The sequence below is a fragment of the Bidens hawaiensis genome, unplaced genomic scaffold, assembly GCF_021521415.1.
Source record: "Bidens hawaiensis isolate Kalapana, Puna unplaced genomic scaffold, B.hawaiensis_p1.1 tig00032473_1, whole genome shotgun sequence".
Classification (NCBI taxonomy): Eukaryota; Viridiplantae; Streptophyta; class Magnoliopsida; order Asterales; family Asteraceae; genus Bidens; species Bidens hawaiensis.
In genome coordinates, this window is record NW_027495542.1 from 187,287 (window position 1) to 205,720 (window position 18,434).

The following is an 18,434-nucleotide window of genomic DNA, read 5'->3' on the forward strand; positions in this document are numbered from 1 at the left end:
AACATTGAAAATAAAAGACCCACATTCATAAGTTAAAAGAAATTATAAAGAATGAAAACAATTGATTCATCCGGTTGGTAGCAATAGGATTTTCTAAACCAAGTCGTAATAGGAAATCTTGCACAATACAAGAGAGGTTTTGATATTAAACCTATCAATGGATTATTGTAGAATGTCAAAAGAAGAAAATATAAAAGGAAACTATTCCAAAGAAGTTAGAAGTAAAAGGAACAAAGAAATGAATGACCAATTTAGAGACGAGGTTCAGGAGATGATTAATGAAGCTGTAGCTCCAATAATGAAGATGCTCAATAACCCTAGAAAAATTAGAATCAAGAAAAAGGATTCAAAGCGAGCCTAATTCTTCAAAAGAAAGTTGTAACCAATTTAGTCATGAGAACAACAACAACAAGAAACCTAAATTTCATCCGGAAAATATTTTTAAGAGTTACAAAACCTATGAGCCTAAGAAATTCCGTGGAAATGAAAATATCATATCCACTTTGAAATTGGCTTAAGGAGCAAGAATCAATCTTGAACAATATTACTTGCACAAGTGAACAAGCCATTTGGTTTTCTTCGCAAATGTTCAAAGATAAAGCTCTTGAGTGGTGGAGAACATTAATTTAAGTTAAAGGAAATGAAATTATGTACGATTTAAGTTGGAAAGAATTTAGAGATCTTATTCTACAAAAAAATGTCCAGTTAACAAAATGTAACAAAACCAAATCTTGCCATGGGACCAGAAGGTCGTTAATAATAATCTCAAGGAATACAATACTAAATTCTTAGAATATTGTCAAGTAACTCCACAATTAGATGATTTGGAGTACGACAAAATAATGAAATATATATATCTGGGCTACCAAAAGAGACAAAAAGGGTAGTAAATACCCAAGTACCACAAATAACCTTCGAGACCCTGATGTTGGCCAAATGTGCAATAAAGCCGGAGGAAAAAGAGATCCATAAAACGAAAGAAATAAAGAAAAACAAGAAAGAAAAAGGATAGCCTAAATTCACAAGACCCATATGTGAAAACTATGGAAAAAGTTATCTAGAAATTTTAAGAAGCTAATCAACATAGTCATGTGTACCTTTTGTAAGAGAAAAGGGCATTTAGAGATCGACTGTAAAAGGAAAGCGGCTACATGTTTCACATGTGGAGAAAAAGGACATTACAAGAACGAATGTGCAGAAAATAAAGCAAGTACGAGCAAAGATAAAGAGAAGAACGTCGAAACACTCACGATGAATGCATGAAGAAATGTCAAGACAATCAAGAAAAGACAAGAGTAGGTCAAAGGAATGTTAACTCTTGTAAATAACTATTAGTCTAGTCAACACTCGTAACCCGTTTACAAACTCGTTCTTTAAACGAGAGATTTTGTAATGATGAATGGGTATTTAAGCCCTAATATATAAAGAAAATATTAGCATATAGATCGTGTCTTTACACAAGAATGCTATTATTTATTCAAGTTTAGAAATTTTTAAGAATAACATCTATCATAAATAGAAAAGTGAATATAAAGAAAAGGATTGATTAAATTAGACTTAAAGAAGATAGAAACTAAGAAAGAATCGAAAGGATGATGGATGGAAAGATCAAAAGCATGAAGGATAGATGAAGAATTCTGCAAAAGAAATTCGATAGATTGAATCTGAGAAATATCTAGTTAATATTAGTAGATATTTAGAATACTGAATGTAAGGTAAATAATTAAACACAATTGGCCAGTGTGTTTAGCAATTTCCATTACTTACGACATTCTAAAATATAAACTTACTATATCATCCAAGGATATAGAACGAACAAACGATATATACTACACTAGGAAGCATTAGTAAAAAGTCAAACATATAACTAAAGAAGGAGGTTATCTGTTCCTTATCAAATCACGGAAATTTATTTACAAAGAAGATTGCATAGCATTAGAACATCTACTTAAGATAGTAGATTCAAATAAAGGCTAAAGATAAAACCATCAAGTCTGAAGATTTTTTATTACCCAAGAACCAAAGAATGGAAAGACCTGGAGAATTAGAATATTGAAGTTTAAAACCTTAAGTAGACATAAACAAAGTGAAACCAAGAAACCTCAAAAGTAAAAAAAAAAATTGAATCTCCAAAGAGAAATAGCATGGCACAATCGACTTATTAGTCAAGAGAGATGACGAAATCCTTAGACTCGAAAACCGAAATTGGATACCGATAATGGAAAGATACGCTAAACGATAATGAATAAAGCCTATGAGTATAGGATACACTCTGAAAGAGATAAAATATACCACAAACATTAGATCGAATTAGTGATAAAAAAATATAAACAAGATATCACTTCATACGTAATGAAATATCAAATTTACAAGTCAAAACCAAGCACAAGAAACCTTTGGATGACTTTAAACAACCCAAAAACTACCCGTGTAGAAACGAGTAATGATAACCAAGAAATGTATTACAAAGCTCTCCAAGACTACACACCAACACGATGCAAGATGAGTTATTGTTGATAGACTAACAAAGTTTACCCATCTTTCTCCAAACCAACGATTCGTACTCGATGGATAGATTAGCATGAAATTATGTGAACAACGTCGAGTCTCTACACGGTGTGCCACTATTCATAATCTCCAATCAAGTCTGTCTAATTACATTCCATTTAAGGGAAACTTTCCAACAAACGTTAAGAAATCGATTGAAATTCAGCATTGTCTATCATCCCCAAAAAGATGGGCAAAGTGAAAAGGACAATTCAAACGTACAAGGTAATGCTCCGCGCAAGAATAAAAGTTTTAATCGGAAGTTGGATAATTATCTTCCCCTAATAAAGTTCTCAAGTAATAATTACCATACAAATATTAAAGCCACGCCATGTAAGATGAGATACGTACACAAAAGCCAAACATCCTTGTGTTAATAATCAAAGGTCTGGACCCGAAGTATTCTACGAAACGACGAAAAAAGTATTACAAATCCATGAGCGACTCGAGGTGGCGTAAGATCGCCAAAAGAGTTATGTGTCCATCATAAACCCTTAGAATATAATATATACGATAGGATGTTAATTAAAATTTCGCCTTAGAAAGACGTCATTCGCTTCAAAGCAAAAAAAAATCTTAGTCCACGTTTGTAGGACCATATGAAATAATCGAGCGAATCGGGACTGTTGCATACCGTCTGCGACTACCCAAAGAAACGAAAGGGATACGATGTACTCCACGTATCTAATCTGCGTAAATATCTAGCCAATAAACCTTTTATCGATGTTCTTAAAAGATATAAAAAATAATAAAAATAATAAAATAAATGAAAATATAAAATTCATAGAACGACAAATTTAAATCAAAGATTCAGAAACGAAGAAATTAAAGACAAGAACCTTGAAAATTGTGAAAGAAAAAAATGGGACTCACAAAGAGGCCCCGAGTATACATGGAAACTCAAACCCGAAATAAAGAAAAAGTACCCTCACTTATCCTAAGAAGATAATCTCGCGGACGAGATTCATTTCAAGGTGGGGAGGATGTAACATCACGAAAATCACGGGTCAAAAATGCCAAGTTTCAATAATACAAGGACTTAAAATATAAATTCTGATTTCCTGTCTGGTTGCGATACGTGACGTCACAAAAGGCAAGTCCATCGCGTATCGCGATAGGTATGTTTTCAAAACCCAAGATATGGGAAGATGGCGATACACGACGAACCAAAAACCCAAAGTCATCGCGATACGCGATGACGAGGTCTGACAACGTGACATGTGTCCCGCCACGTGTCACATGGTGGCACCATGTCCCTGCCACGTGTCACCACGTGGAATAAAGGCATGACATGGAGACACGTTTCCCGCCACGTGTCACCACGTGGTGCCACATGACAAACCTACCAGTGACTCACGATAGTTATGTCGCGATACGCGACGGCTATATCGGGCCCATCGCGTATCATGACGGATCTCCAGAAAAGTTTATAAATAGCAACCTTTGGCACTTCATTTCTCACAACCATTTTCACACACTAATTTCTCTCTCTAGAATACTTTCTCTCTCTAGAAATTGCCTCGTAAAACGTGCCACCGACCTCTTCGTTTTCCACGCCAAAAATCCAACGTTATACCTCGTAATCCGTGCCATTAAACCAATGATACCCCGAAGTACCGACAACATCATCTCAAAGTACGTGCCGACCCGAGACGACCCGACGTTCTGACTCGAAGTACGTGCCGACCGAGACGAGCCGAAGTTCCGCCTCGAAGTACGTGCTGACCCGAGACGACCCGACATTCCACCTCGAAGTACGTGCTGACCTAATATAACCCGACAGCCCGCCTCGAATTGCGTGCCGACGAAACTTGAAGACCGGCGTGCCTCGATTTACATGCCAAGGAGGTGTTGATCAAGATTCTCGATACACGTTCCAACATCGAAATGCTGACCGTGAGTTTAGAAAATAATAAGCCAAACAAGGTGGGCATAATGCCCGAATAAAATAATAATAAAATAATACAGGCTTAGACCCTAGTGAAGGTTATAGTCAATACCTCGAAAATAAACAAAAGAAAATAAAATAAAGAAAGTATAAGAATAAAGATAAAAGTATAAATTCTTTATTATAAATGAAGTATGATGATTATTTAAATAGATTGTAAATAATAATAATAATAATAATAATAAAAAGAAAATAAAGAAATAAATGAAATGATCTTTATTAATAAATTGAGTATTATTTAAAGATATTTTAAATAATAATAAAGTAAATGAAAATATATATATATATATATATATATATATATATATATATATATATATGTTTATATCATTCATATAAACTAAATAATATATATATATATATATAAGTATACGTTTTGAAAAACGTCAATTCTAGAAAAGAAAACATGACGGACTAAAGGTCCGAATATGAGAATAAAGAATATATGATTTGAACTATAGGTTCAAACATACTATAAAAGAAAAGGAAAAGATAAAGTAGAAAATAGTTATAATTGATAATATTATTTAAGTTTATTATTTTTAAATAATAAGTAAAAGAAAAATATATGTTTCTTAATAAAGAAGAAACGTAGAGTATTAAGCATTAAGAAAACAAGTTAAACTAAAGGTTTATCTTGTAAAAGAAAAGAAAAATAAATATGTTAAAAGAAAGAGTTTTTTTTTAACTTGAAAAAGAAAATAAAGAAATAATCTTTTAAACTAAAGTTTTAAAATTAAGAAAATATGTTTTGAACTAAAGGTTCATAAAGAAATTAAAATTGAGGTAAAGATTTTACAAAAGAGACTAGAGATCTTAAGCCGGATTGTATATCCGACTAACAAAAAGTTATACACGTACTATAGGTGTGAGATTAGAAAGAAGAGGGAAAGACTCTCGGACAGTGTATTGAAGCTGATCCAAAAGAAAAGGTTATACTCGTACTATAGGTGCGAGATAGCAACGGGAAAGACCCTCGGACAGTGTATTGAATCCGATCCAAATCGAAAAGGTGAATACACCCCAAACTTTACAATTGGTTTAAAAATGAGTCAAACGTGTTATATTAAAAAGGTTTACATGGGACTACGTGTCTATAAAACATTTATAAACAAAAGTAAATGCCTATCCCTCAGGCTATCGTGTACGTTTGTCTGGATCCTTACATATGTGGTAGTACGCGGTGTACGCATCGCACCACACCTGGTCGTACTACGCTTTCCTGTAGGGAGCACGACCATGTGTATACGAACGGTACTTAACTAAGTTGAAGGTTGCGGTGTTTGCTGGGGTACTTAGGTAGAGACTTGAGTTTGTAAATAGTATTATAACTTTGTTATTCCTAAGCCAAGATGGGCCGAGACTTGCGTAACCCTCGAGGGGTAAAAAAGTAAAAGAAAATATTTTTAGCGTCAGCGTATTCACCAGCATATTGCTGACGTATTTTTTTTAACATTTCAGGAAATTACTGTATCAAGAATTGGAGCCGTTCATGAAGTGGATGTTCGCAAGGTAGAAATGGCTCATGATTTTAAATAAATAAAATATTAAAAATAATATTTAAAAGAGTTTTATAGAATGGAAACAAGGTTTATAAATCAACCACTCGGATATTTATCCTCCGAGAAGTTTTCTGATAAATCAAAATGTTTCATTAAGATGTACAAATAAACTAATGTTTAAATATATATATATATATATATATATATATATATTATTTTATTATAAAGAAAAGTTTATAAATAAATTAATACTTTAAAAATATACTATTTAAAGACTTCCGCTGAACTCTGATACATTTACAAAACTTGTACCAATTGTTGGTCACACACCTAGGCAATAAGTCGGGGTGTGACAACAACATAACAGTTTTATTTATTTTTTTTGAATTTTTTTTTACATGTATGTAATATGTAAGTGTACGTAACGTAAAAAAATTACAGTATTTTTTACACACCGAATTGACTTATTAAACATGTGTAACTAACGTTTAAACATTTGTAATCATCAAAAATCTTTATTCTCTCTCCTGATCCATTTTTAATCAGATTTATTCTCAGCACATATTCCATACTCATTTAATTAAATGTGTGGTCCATATTGAGTTCTTAAAGTTCTTACAACTTATCAAGGTTCTCAAAATATTCATCCCCTATATATATACATATATATATATGTGTGTGTGTGTGTGTATAAGTTATGTTGGGTACAACGGGTAAATGAGTCAATGTTATTAGGTAATCAAGTATATTGCAAATTCCAAACCAGTCCCAAACCCACGAAAGTTTCAAAACTAATCCCAAACCTTAATGAGTCGGGTATTACCCGTCCCATTTGTTTCGGGTTTCGGGTTTTTCCTTCAAGTTCGGGTTTGACTACCATCCCTAAAATTAATTGTTTATTTTTAGTAATGTGATATGTTTATATTCTTGATAATTCTTTCCACTCCTTGTTTTTTAGTAGACCGTATATTTTCTAGCATAAGTTAACCAACTCTTGATTTACGCTAAAGCCTACATATAGACTGTCTAGGAAATGTCGCGTAACCAAGTGTTGGCTTACACCAAGGCCTAGTATAAAGACAGTGCAGGCCCGGAGTGAAATTTAATATACGAGGGCTGGTCAGAAAGTGTGTATTTCCAACTCCACAAATGAACCAATGTTGGGTTTTAGCAAGATTACCAAAGTCATATAAACCCATTTTATATGAAAAACGCAGTGGATTATTAAGTTTTAAATCTTGTTAATAAGATGAATATAAAACCGATTTTATATGCAAAACCCAAGCCCCGGATCCATATACAAATTTGCATGCTTACCAATATAAACAACCATAGGGTGTTCATAGCATTATATCTTCAAGAGTCCAAGAAAATGAAGGAGATGATGACATGAAGGGCGAGTCTTCAAGATTGAAGAACCTTAAGCTTGTATACCCTTCAAGCTTCCAACAAGCACCTTGATTTTGCTAGGATTTACACTTGGAAAACTCTTCCTTGATATTTCTTTCCTTGGCCGAAATCCAGAGAGAAAAAGGAAAAGTTTACTTGCAACTTGTGTGTATGTGAGAGAGAGAGTTGTGAGTTACCAATGCACTATTTAATTCAACCAACCACCACTATTGCATGTCTTGGAATAAATTAAACAATTAAGTGAGGAGAGAGAAGGGGGAAAAAGAATGTAGCCAAAAGATTCTCACCCAATTCAAACTCAAGTAATCTATTTTATTTATTTATGTGATAACATAACATAACATGCAAAATTTAGTATTCTTTGCATATTGTTATTTAACCAACTTAAATAACTTCGTATATGCAAAATGCAAAAGCGGTAGGTTTTGCATATTGTTATTTAACCCATTTAAATAACATCGTATATGCAATGTGCAGAAGCAGTAGGATTTGCATATTGTTATTTAACCTATTTAAATAACATCGTATATGCAAAATGCAAAATCTCTCATAACATAAATTATTCATATAATTTATTTATTACACAAGTGCATATATTTAGAAATCCAATTTCCAAATATTCTAAGTGTTGAAATTTATATGTTAGATCATATCTTAAATAAATATCAAGGTGTTTGTCTAGCTTGTTATTGGGTATGACCCGACATGGATCATAACGTACTAGCCACATCAACTCTAATATGTGTCTTGGGCAGACCGATTCCAACAATCTCCCACTTGCACAAGATACATAGAAGATTGATTCAAATAGAAAATACCGTCTAACAACGGTTTATTACCCCTAATACGTATGACGAAGTGCCATTTAACAACATCATCCCCTTCAAGTCTCCGACTTGAAATGATTTAGGTAAATCTATCATTTATCATTTTACCACAGATGTCATGTCAAATCTAGAGACACATAGTGATCATTCTCTGTTGATTTAACTTAGAAAGTCTTAGACATCTCACTCTCAACGAATAAGAGGGACAAATCCCCTATTGACTACATACGTCTCTCACTATCACCTTGTACTACACTTGAGCTTAGCCTTATATGCTGACATATTTCAAAGCAGCGAGAACTAAGTCAAAGTATAATAGTCGATGAATATCAAGACCCAATATGTATCTCAGGTCGGAGGATACTATGATATTCTCCTTTACTCAAATTTACTTATGACCACCAATCACAAAGATTCCATGCAGTAACATTTGAGGGCAGGTCAGTCATTTATCCCATAAATATCTATGAACCTTGGCAGCAAACCTTGCTATATTCATACCTTATGAATATCTACCAATCCAAGTTCATAATAGTCTTACCTTCATATTTGTTCCCACAATTATGATCGACTACGGACATTTAGAATAATTAAATTATTCATGGACTTAAACATGCTAAAATGAAACATAACGCAAAAGCATAATCATAAACCATAATCATATGATTGAGTCAAAATAACAATTGTTCCGATATCCAAGTACAAAATTTGATCAAATCCATTCACTAGAATATCGAAGTCCTAAGGCACAAGTATGACCTTCATGCTTTGCCCTTTCTAAGAGCTTTGTGAGTGGATCCGCAATGTTTTAATCAGTGTGAACTTTGCGAATACATATCTTCCTTTTTCAACTTCATCCATTATGTAGTTGAATCTCCGCTTAATGTGCCTAGTCTTTTGATGTGCACGGGGTTCCTTGATTTGAGCAATCGCACCCTCGTTGTCACAAAAGATTTCTAGAGGGTCCTGAATGGTACGGACTACCCCTAGATCGGCAACGAACTTTCTAATCCACGTAGCTTCTTGAGCTGCCAATGAGGCGGCGATGTATTCAGATTCAGTGGTGGACAACGCTCCACAACTTGTTTTGCGCTCTTCCAATAGACAGCACCACCATTTAGAACGAAAACATATCCCGATTGTGATCGAGAATCATCTCGATCAGTTTGGAAACTCGCATCAGTGTAACCCTTTACAACGAGTTCCTCCTCACCAGAGCCATATATTAGAAACATATCTTTAGTCCTCCTAAGATATTTGAATATGCTCTTAACAGCCATCCAATGGCTATTTCCCAGATTTTGTTGGAATCTACTTGTCATGCTCAAAGCGCATAACACATCCGGTCTAGTGCAAATCATGGCATACATGATGGATCCTATAGCAGACGTATATGGGATTCCATTCATTTTGTCTTGCTCATCCTTTGAGCTTGGACATTGAAATGCACTCAATATTGTTCCTCTTTGAATAGGTACCAAACCTTTCTTAGAGTTGTCCATCTTGAACCTTTTCAAGATTTTGTCAATGTATGCACTTTGATTCAAACCTATCAACCGCCTTGATCTATCCCTATAGATCCTTATTCCCAGAATATAGACGGCTTCACCAAGATCCTTAATGGAAAAACAACTTCCAAGCCAGGGTTTTACACCTTCCAAGGTTGGAATGTCATTTCCAAATAATAGTATGTCATCGACATATAGTACCAGAAAGGTAATGGTGCTCCCACTAGCTTTCTTGTAACATCCTTCTTTTGGTTATAATAATAAAATAAATTTCGTCTATTTTATAGTGGGTCGTTATCGTTTTAGATAAATAGATTATGAGTTGGGCTAGTGTTGGGTAAATGGGTATGGGTTATGGACTTGAGTTATGAAAGAAAGAAGTAGAGTCCATGGGCTTGAGTCCATGATCCCTAAATATATAAACCGTTAATCACCCATTAATCATTCATTTCACATATTCCATACACCACCAAAACACACACTTATGATCTCTCTCTAGTTCTCTCCTTTATCTCTAGCCAAAACCAAGAAGGAAACCGAGCACCGACCCGAGGTAATGATAGTATGATGTTGTTTTAGCTTAAACCAGTTAGATATAGTCACGAAACGATGAGCCGACACCGTTAAACCGTTTAAGTCACGAGAGCCGGGTGGAATCGGGTATAAACCGAACCTATGATGAGCTTAGGGGTCACCCTAGCTCAGATCTGGATCGAACGGGACGAAAAACGGTGAAAAACAAGTTAAAACTCATTTTTTCGGCGTGTTCGCCGTTTTCCGGTGGCGGCGCCGGAAAGGCGGCGTGTACGAGGAAGGGAAAGTCAGAGAATGTTTCTGACATTCTCTGACCTAACCCTAGTTCGCTATGGTAACTTAGCGAATTGAAGGGTGATTCGTTAGTTGAGAGCACAACGAACTAACTCTAGTTTACCTCTGATTCGTTAGGGAATGGGGTAACGAATTACCCTTGATTCGTATTAGCCAGTTCTTTAAAGGAGATAACGAATTAGATTTTCCAATTCGCTACTAGAACTGATTCGTTTAAACAACCAGTTCGTTAAGGGGTCAATTCGTTACAAGAACTAGTTCGTATGACAGCCCAATTCGTTAAGAATAATATAACGAATTAGAAGTTTAACATGATGACAAAATGGTCCCTGAACTTAGAAAAGGATGATATAATTACAAAGAAGCCCTTGAAATTTTAACTTAGCAAATTTATAATGATTTAAAATTCTAATGGAAAATGTGTTACAACGGTTAATGGAAATAAAATTTTTCCAAGCTGACCTGGCAGCTTGACCCCAGCCAGGGCACTGCCCTTTGACCCTGCTAGGGGCGGCGCTGCCAGGGGCGCTGCCCCCGGACCCCCGTTCGTTGTGGGTTATGAATAAACTAGAAACGCGATATAGATAGTTAATTGATATGTGTAATTGTTATACAGTTAGTCGTGCACAGCTCAAGAAAGGAATAACCATTAACGGTGAACGTAACCGACTTCAAGTGAGTTTCTAGCCCCATTCCTTGTTATGTTTTCGGGGCTGTGTGCATACTCGATGTGATTAGTTAATACACTTAACCTAAGTGATAAGTGTATGCCATATATGTATTATGTGAAATGTATGAATGATTTCTTGTCAGTACATGAACGATCTTTGGAATTGCATGTACTGTTAGGAAATGGTTGATGTTATATGTATGATGTAAGATGAAGAATGAATGATGTATGTATGTGCGAAACTTACGATTATGTATATAGAAAGTATGTTAAGGAGGTATGGAAGAAAGGGCACCAGACCCTAATAATATCCGAGGATGGAGGGTACCGGACCCTAACAATATCCGAGGATGGAGGGTACCGGACCCTAACAATATCCGAGGATGGAGGGTACCGGACCCTAACAATATCCGAGGATGAAGGGTGACCGAACCCTAATAATATCCGAGGATGGAGGGTACCAGACCGTACTAATATCCGAGGTATATAGGGCGAATCCTCTTTATAATGTAAGGTTAGTTATGTACGTGTATGAAAGATTGATGGACAAGTTAAGTATATAATGCGTACCTTTGGGCACGTATATGTGTATGTAAATTAAGTTATGTGATTAAATAGAACTCACTCAATGTAGCTGACTTTTAGTATGCACGCAAGCAAATAGGTTGAGGCAGCTCGCGCGATTGAAGACACATGGCATGGAACCGAAGATACTGGCATCTCGAATAAATGTTGTGATGTTTTAAAGACTATGTTTTGTTTTAAATGACTATGAATGTTTTATAAGACAAGATTTGGAGGTTATGTATGATAAAATGGTTGAAGTTTTATATTCCGCGTAAAGTTTTAATTAACTCTGATTTGTAGAACTGTGTTTATGAGTAAATCCTACACGAAAGTAGGGCTACCGGTAACGGGGCCTTACAAGTTAGTATCAGAGCAAAGTTCGAGAGATTTAAGCATCCTATATGCTTAGACTCGAGCAGAGAATGGGATTAAAGTAAGAAAAGAAAGAAGATGCCAGTTCGAGATAGCCATGTGTCACTCAAGCAAGCTCAGTAATGGTAAAGTATATGATTAAATATGTATATAATTGTTAGCTTAATTGCTAAAGAAAGGATATGTGAATGTTAGGGATAGGAGTAATTGATTGCTTGGTTGATTAACTGTTTAGAGTAGAACCAGCACAAGTAGACTAATAAAGGGAAGTGTATAAGACACGGAAAGTAACATGATCAGCTAATCACAGCTGGCCACTGTTATTACCTGTTAGCCTTACTATCCTTGTACTAAATAGTTCCTTGAATGATGACGTTTGTGTTTTCCTTTCCAGAATACGATGGCTGGATCTAGGGCAGTTGTTGGAGCAGGAGGCCGCACTGGACGTCATGGCAGGCCTCGTCGTGTCCAACGACCTTCGGTAGAAACAGCTTCCAACACCGAAGCTGAAGGAAGCGCAGCTGGAAGAAACCCTTAAAGCAATGAAGGGGTCCAACTAGATCCCTTAATCCAAGCAGCTATTGTTCAAGCCGTGGCCACTGCTGTAAAGAACATGAACCCGGAGAGGTCTGCTGGAGATCGTGAAAGAACAGCTAGAGGAGCAGGAGGAGATGGTAGGAAAGACGATGAAGGAGAAAGAGAGGCCTCGAGTGAGGTTAAGTCTGTGAAGGTTGATGATAGAAAGACGGGCCGAGGTGGGTGCAACTATAAATCCTTTAAGGGTTGTGACCCGCCGAAGCTTACTGGTTTGGGAGACGCAATCGCTACCCTTCAATGGATAACCACCAAGGATAAAATTATCCGCATTAGCGAGTGTCGTCCCGATCAAGCTGTCGGTTATGCCACCCAATCATTTGAGGAGGAGGCGATGTATTGGTGGGAAAGTGTGGAGCAGAGGAAGACTCGGGACGAGATTAAGGCCATGAAGTGGGAGGATCTGAAGGAGTTAGTGATGAAGAGGTTCTGTGCTGACGCCGAGGTTGAGAGGGTGGAGATGAAGTTCCTGAACTTGAAAGCTGGGACGATGACACATCGTGAGTACACCACCGAGTTCAACCGAATGTCTAGGTTGGTGCCCGATATTGTCAACACTGAGGCGAAGAGAATCAAGTGCTATGTGAGGGGATTGCCACAGAAAGTTCGCATGTTGGTCAGGGAGAATAAACCTGCTACTTTTGACTTTGCTGTCGAACTCACGGAGATGGTTTATGAGGACCTGGCTGCGGATGATGTTGTGATAGGGGAAGAGAAAAAGGATAAGAGATGGGTCGCTCCTGCTAAGCGACCGGGGTACTCAGTTATGGGACTCTAAGGACAAGAAGCAGAAGGTGTGGGAGAGAAAGACGTGCAAGACGTGTGGAAAAGTGCACGGTGACGAGTGCAAGTGGGGTACTGGTTCGGATGTGTGTCACAAGTGTGGAAAGGCTCATGGTGGAGAGTGTAGGCTTGGTAAAAATGCCTGTTATAAGTGTGGGAAGGTGGAGCACTATGCTAACGAGTGTGATGTAAAACCTGCATGCTACAAGTGTGGTAAGACGGGTCATATGGCAAGGGAATGTACTGATTGTGGAGTTGGAGGTAGTGGAAAGAAAGATGCCGACCAAACTAGGCCAAGGACTAGAGCCTACATGCTGACTCAAGAACAAGCCAAGCAGATTCCACATGTTGTGACGGGTACGTTTTTAGTAAACGGTATTTCTGCTTCAGTATTATTTGATTCGGGTGCGAATAAAAGTTTCGTAGCTACACCATTTAGTAAATTAGCTAAAATGAAATGTTGCCGAGTGTCTGAAACTTTTATAGTAGAAACCGCTAGTGACGCTTCGGTTAAAATAATGAGAATGGTTAAAAACTGTAAGATAGAGTTAGAGGGACATGAGTTCCCTGTTACCTTGTATGTTATGACCTTAGGAGGGTTCGATGTGGTTTTGGGAATGGATTGGCTGTCTGAGTATGAAGCTCAGATAGTGCGTAAGAGTAGGATAATAAGGTTAAAATCCTTGGATGGTAGTGCGGTGACGGTTTATGGGGATAAGGAAAGTTCTGGGCTTAATGTCATTTCGATGATAAAAGCCGAGGGTTTGTTAAGGCGAGGGTGCGGTGCCTACCTGGCGTATGTAGTCAACGCTACGGCCGAGACGAAAGAGATGAAAGATGTTCCTATCGTGTGCGACTACCCAGAAGTATTCCCTGAGGATCTTCCGGGGTTGTCACCGGAGCGAGAGATAGAATTTCAGATAGATTTAGTACCAGGAACCCAACCCATCGCGAAAGCGCCTTACCGTCTAGCACCGTCCGAGATGAAATAATTGATGTCCCAACTGCAGGAACTCCTCGATAAAGGTTTTATTAGACCAAGTGTTTCCCCGTGGGGCCCACCAGTGTTATTCGTGAAGAAGAAGGATGGAAGTATGAGAATATGCATAGACTATCGCGAGTTGAACAAGCTTACGGTAAATAATAGGTATCCTCTGCCAAGGATTGATGATCTGTTTGACCAACTGCAAGGTTCAAGTTGGTTCTCACGAATAAATCTCAGATCAGGCTAATATCAGCTGAAAGTGAAAGAGGCAGACATCCCTAAAACAGCGTTTAGGAAGCATTATGGACACTACGAGTTCCTCGTTATGTCATTCGGTCTAACGAATGCTCCCGCGGCATTTATGGACATGATGAATAGGGTGTGTCAGCCGATGTTGGATAAGTCAGTTATCGTCTTCATTGACGATATATTAATCTGTTCCAAGAGCGAGTCTGATCATGCTGAGCATCTGAGAAAGTATTGGAGACTCTGAAGGAAGAGAAGATATATGCTAAGTTTTTGAAATGCGCGTTCTGGTTGCGAGAAGTGCAATTTCTTGGTCACATGATTAATCCTGAAGGGATTACCGTGGACCCAGCTAAGATCGAGGCGATAACGAATTGGAAGACTCCACAGAATCCGACTGATATACGAAGCTTCCTAGGGTTAGTTGGCTACTATAGGAGATTCATCGAAGGTTTCTCCAAGATAGCCGCACCGTTGACCGGTATGACCCGAAAGTCGATAGTATTCAGTTGGGGTAAGTTTCAAGAAGAAGCTTTTCAGGAGTTAAAGAGGAGACTCACGCAAGCTCTAATCCTTTCTTTACCCGATGGTGACGAGGACTTGGTTGTTTGTACTGATGCTTCGCATCGTGGGTTAGGTTGCGTGTTGATGCAACGAGGAAAGGTGATAGCTTACGCGTCTAGACAGTTGAAAGTCCATGAGAGTACTTATCCGACACATGATTTAGAGCTAGCAGCAGTAGTGCATGCCTTAAAGATATAGAGGCATTACCTGTATGGTACTAAGTGTACCATTTACACGGATCATAAAAGCTTAAAGTACTTCTTCGAACATAAAGAGCTGAACATGAGACAGAGGAGGTGGTTGGAATTGATTAAGGATTATGACTACGACATTAAGTACTATCCTGGTAAAGCTAATGCGGTGGCCGACGCGCTAAGTCGTAAGAACGAGGAAGTCATTGCAACAGTGAAGTCATACTAGTTAATTATGAATTCAAGTCTGTTTAATGAAATCATCAAAGCACAGTCAGAAGTGTTAGTAGATGAAGGGCTAGTGAAGAAAGAAAGGATTTTCGGTCAGAAAGACGAGTTGATGGAAAACACTCATGGTGTTAAGACTAGGTTTGACCGTATGTGGATACCACGCCATGGGGATCTCAGAGGTCGAATCTTAGATGAAGATCATAAGTCAAGATATTCGATTCATCAAGGAACTACGAAGATGTACCTAGATTGGAAAAGAGATTACTTGTGGCCAGGCATGAAGAATGATGTAGTAGATTATGTCAGTAAGTGCCTAACTTGCTTGCAAGTCAAAGCAGAGTACCAGAAACCTTATGGAAAGATGCAGCCTCTAGAGATACTAGAATGGAAATGGGAACACATCACCATGGATTTCATAACTAAGCTACCTCGCACAGCTAAGCATCATGATACCACCTGGGTGATAGTGGACCGTTTGACCAAAAGTGCTCACTTTCTGCCCATACGAGAGGCCATCTCGTCAGAAAAGTTAGCAAATTTGTTCATAAAAGAGGTTGTGGCCAAGCATGGAGTGCCGTTATCGATCGTGTCTGATAGAGATACTCGATTCACTTCGAGGTTTTGGAAGAAGTTCCATAAAGCTATGGGAACGAGATTGAACATCAGTACGGCGTATCATCCTCAAACCGATGGACAGTCTGAAAGGACGATCCAAACCCTTGAGGATATGCTATGTGCTTGTGTTTTAGACTTTGGAGGAAGTTGGGATGATCATCTGCACCTAACAGAGTTCTCCTATAACAACAGCTACCATTCAAGTATTGGTATGTCACCGTTTGAGATGCTCTACGGTAGACGATGTAGGACCCCGGTGTGTTGGGGAGAGATTGGCCAGAAAGAGATGGGAAGCCTAGAAGTTGTGCAAGAAACCTCTTCGAAGTTCGATCAGATCAAGGCAAGAATGAAAGCTGCTTAAGACAGACAGAAGTTGTATGCTGATAAGCGACGACGACCGATTGAGTTTAACGTTGGTGACAATGTGATGCTCAAGGTCTCGCCTTGGAAAGGAATTATCCATTTTAGGAAGAGGGGGAAGTTGAGTCTGAGGTACATTGGACCGTTTAAGATTATAGATCGTGTAGGTGAAGTGGCTTATAAGCTGGATTTGCCAGAAGAGTTAGAAGGAATTCATTCAACCTTCCATGTTTCTCACCTAAGGAAATGCCTAGCTGATGACACGTCTCATGTGCCATTAATGGACATTGAGGTTGATGAACAGTTGAACTATATTGAACAACCGATCGAGATAGTTGACCGCAAGGAGAAGCAACTTCGTCATAAGGTTATACCGTTAGTGAAAGTGATATGGAAGCATCGCAAGGGTTCAGATGCTACTTGGGAAGCGGAGGATGAGATGCGCAAGTTTTACCCGAATTTCTTATTGTATAGTTAGGTTTCGGGGACGAAACTTCTTTAAGGAGGGAATACTTGTAACATCCTACTTTTGGTTATAATAATAAAATAAATTTTGTCTATTTTATAGTGGGTCGTTATCGGTTTAGATAAATAGATTATAAGTTGGGCTAGTGTTGGGTAAATGGATATGGGTTATGGACTTGAGTTATGAAAGAAAGAAGTAGAGTCCTTGGGCTTGAGCCCATGATCCCTAAATATATAAACATTTAATCACCCATTAATCATTCATTTCACATATTTCATACACCACCAAAACAAAAACTTAAGATCTCTCTCTAGTTCTCTCCTTTTTCTCTAGCCGAAACCAAGAAGGAAACCGAGCACTGACCCGAGGTAATGATATTATGATGTTGTTTTAGCTTAAACCCGTTAGATATAGTCACGAAACGACGAGCCGACACCGTTAAACCATTTAAGTCACGAGATCCGGGTGGAATCGGGTATAAACTGAACCTATGATGAGCTTAGGGGTCACCCTAGCTCATATCTGGATCGAACGGGACGAAAAACGGTGAAAAACGAGTTAAAACTCGTTTTTCCGGCGTGTTCGCGGCTTTCCGGCGGCGGCGCCGGAAAGGCGGCGTGTACGAGGAAGGGAATGTCAGAGAATGTTTCTGACATTCTCTGACCTAACCCTAGTTCGCTATGGTAACTTAGCGAATTGAGGGTGATTCGTTAGTTGAGAGCACAACGAACTAGCTCTAGTTCGCCTCTGATTCGTTAGGGAAAAGAGGTAACGAATTACCCTTGATTCGTATTAGCCAGTTCGTTAATGGAGATAACGAATTATATTATCCAATTCGCTACTGGAACTGATTCGTTTAAACAACTAGTTCGTTAAGGGGTCAATTCGTTACAAGAACCAGTTCGTTTGACAGCCCGATTCGTTAAGAATAATGTAACGAATTAGAAGTTTAACATAATGACAGAATGGTCCCTGAACTTAGAAAAGAATGATTTAATTACAAAGAAGCCCTTGAACTTTTAACTTAGCAAATTTATAATGATTCGAAATTCTAATGGAAAATGTGTTACGACGGTTAATGAAAATAAAATTTTTCCAAGCTGACCTGGCAGCTTGATCCCAGCCAGGGGCTCTGCCCCTTGGACCCAGCTAGGGGCTGCTGCCCCTAGACCCCGCTTCCAGGGGCGCTTCCCCCGGACCCCCGTTCGTTGTGGGTTATG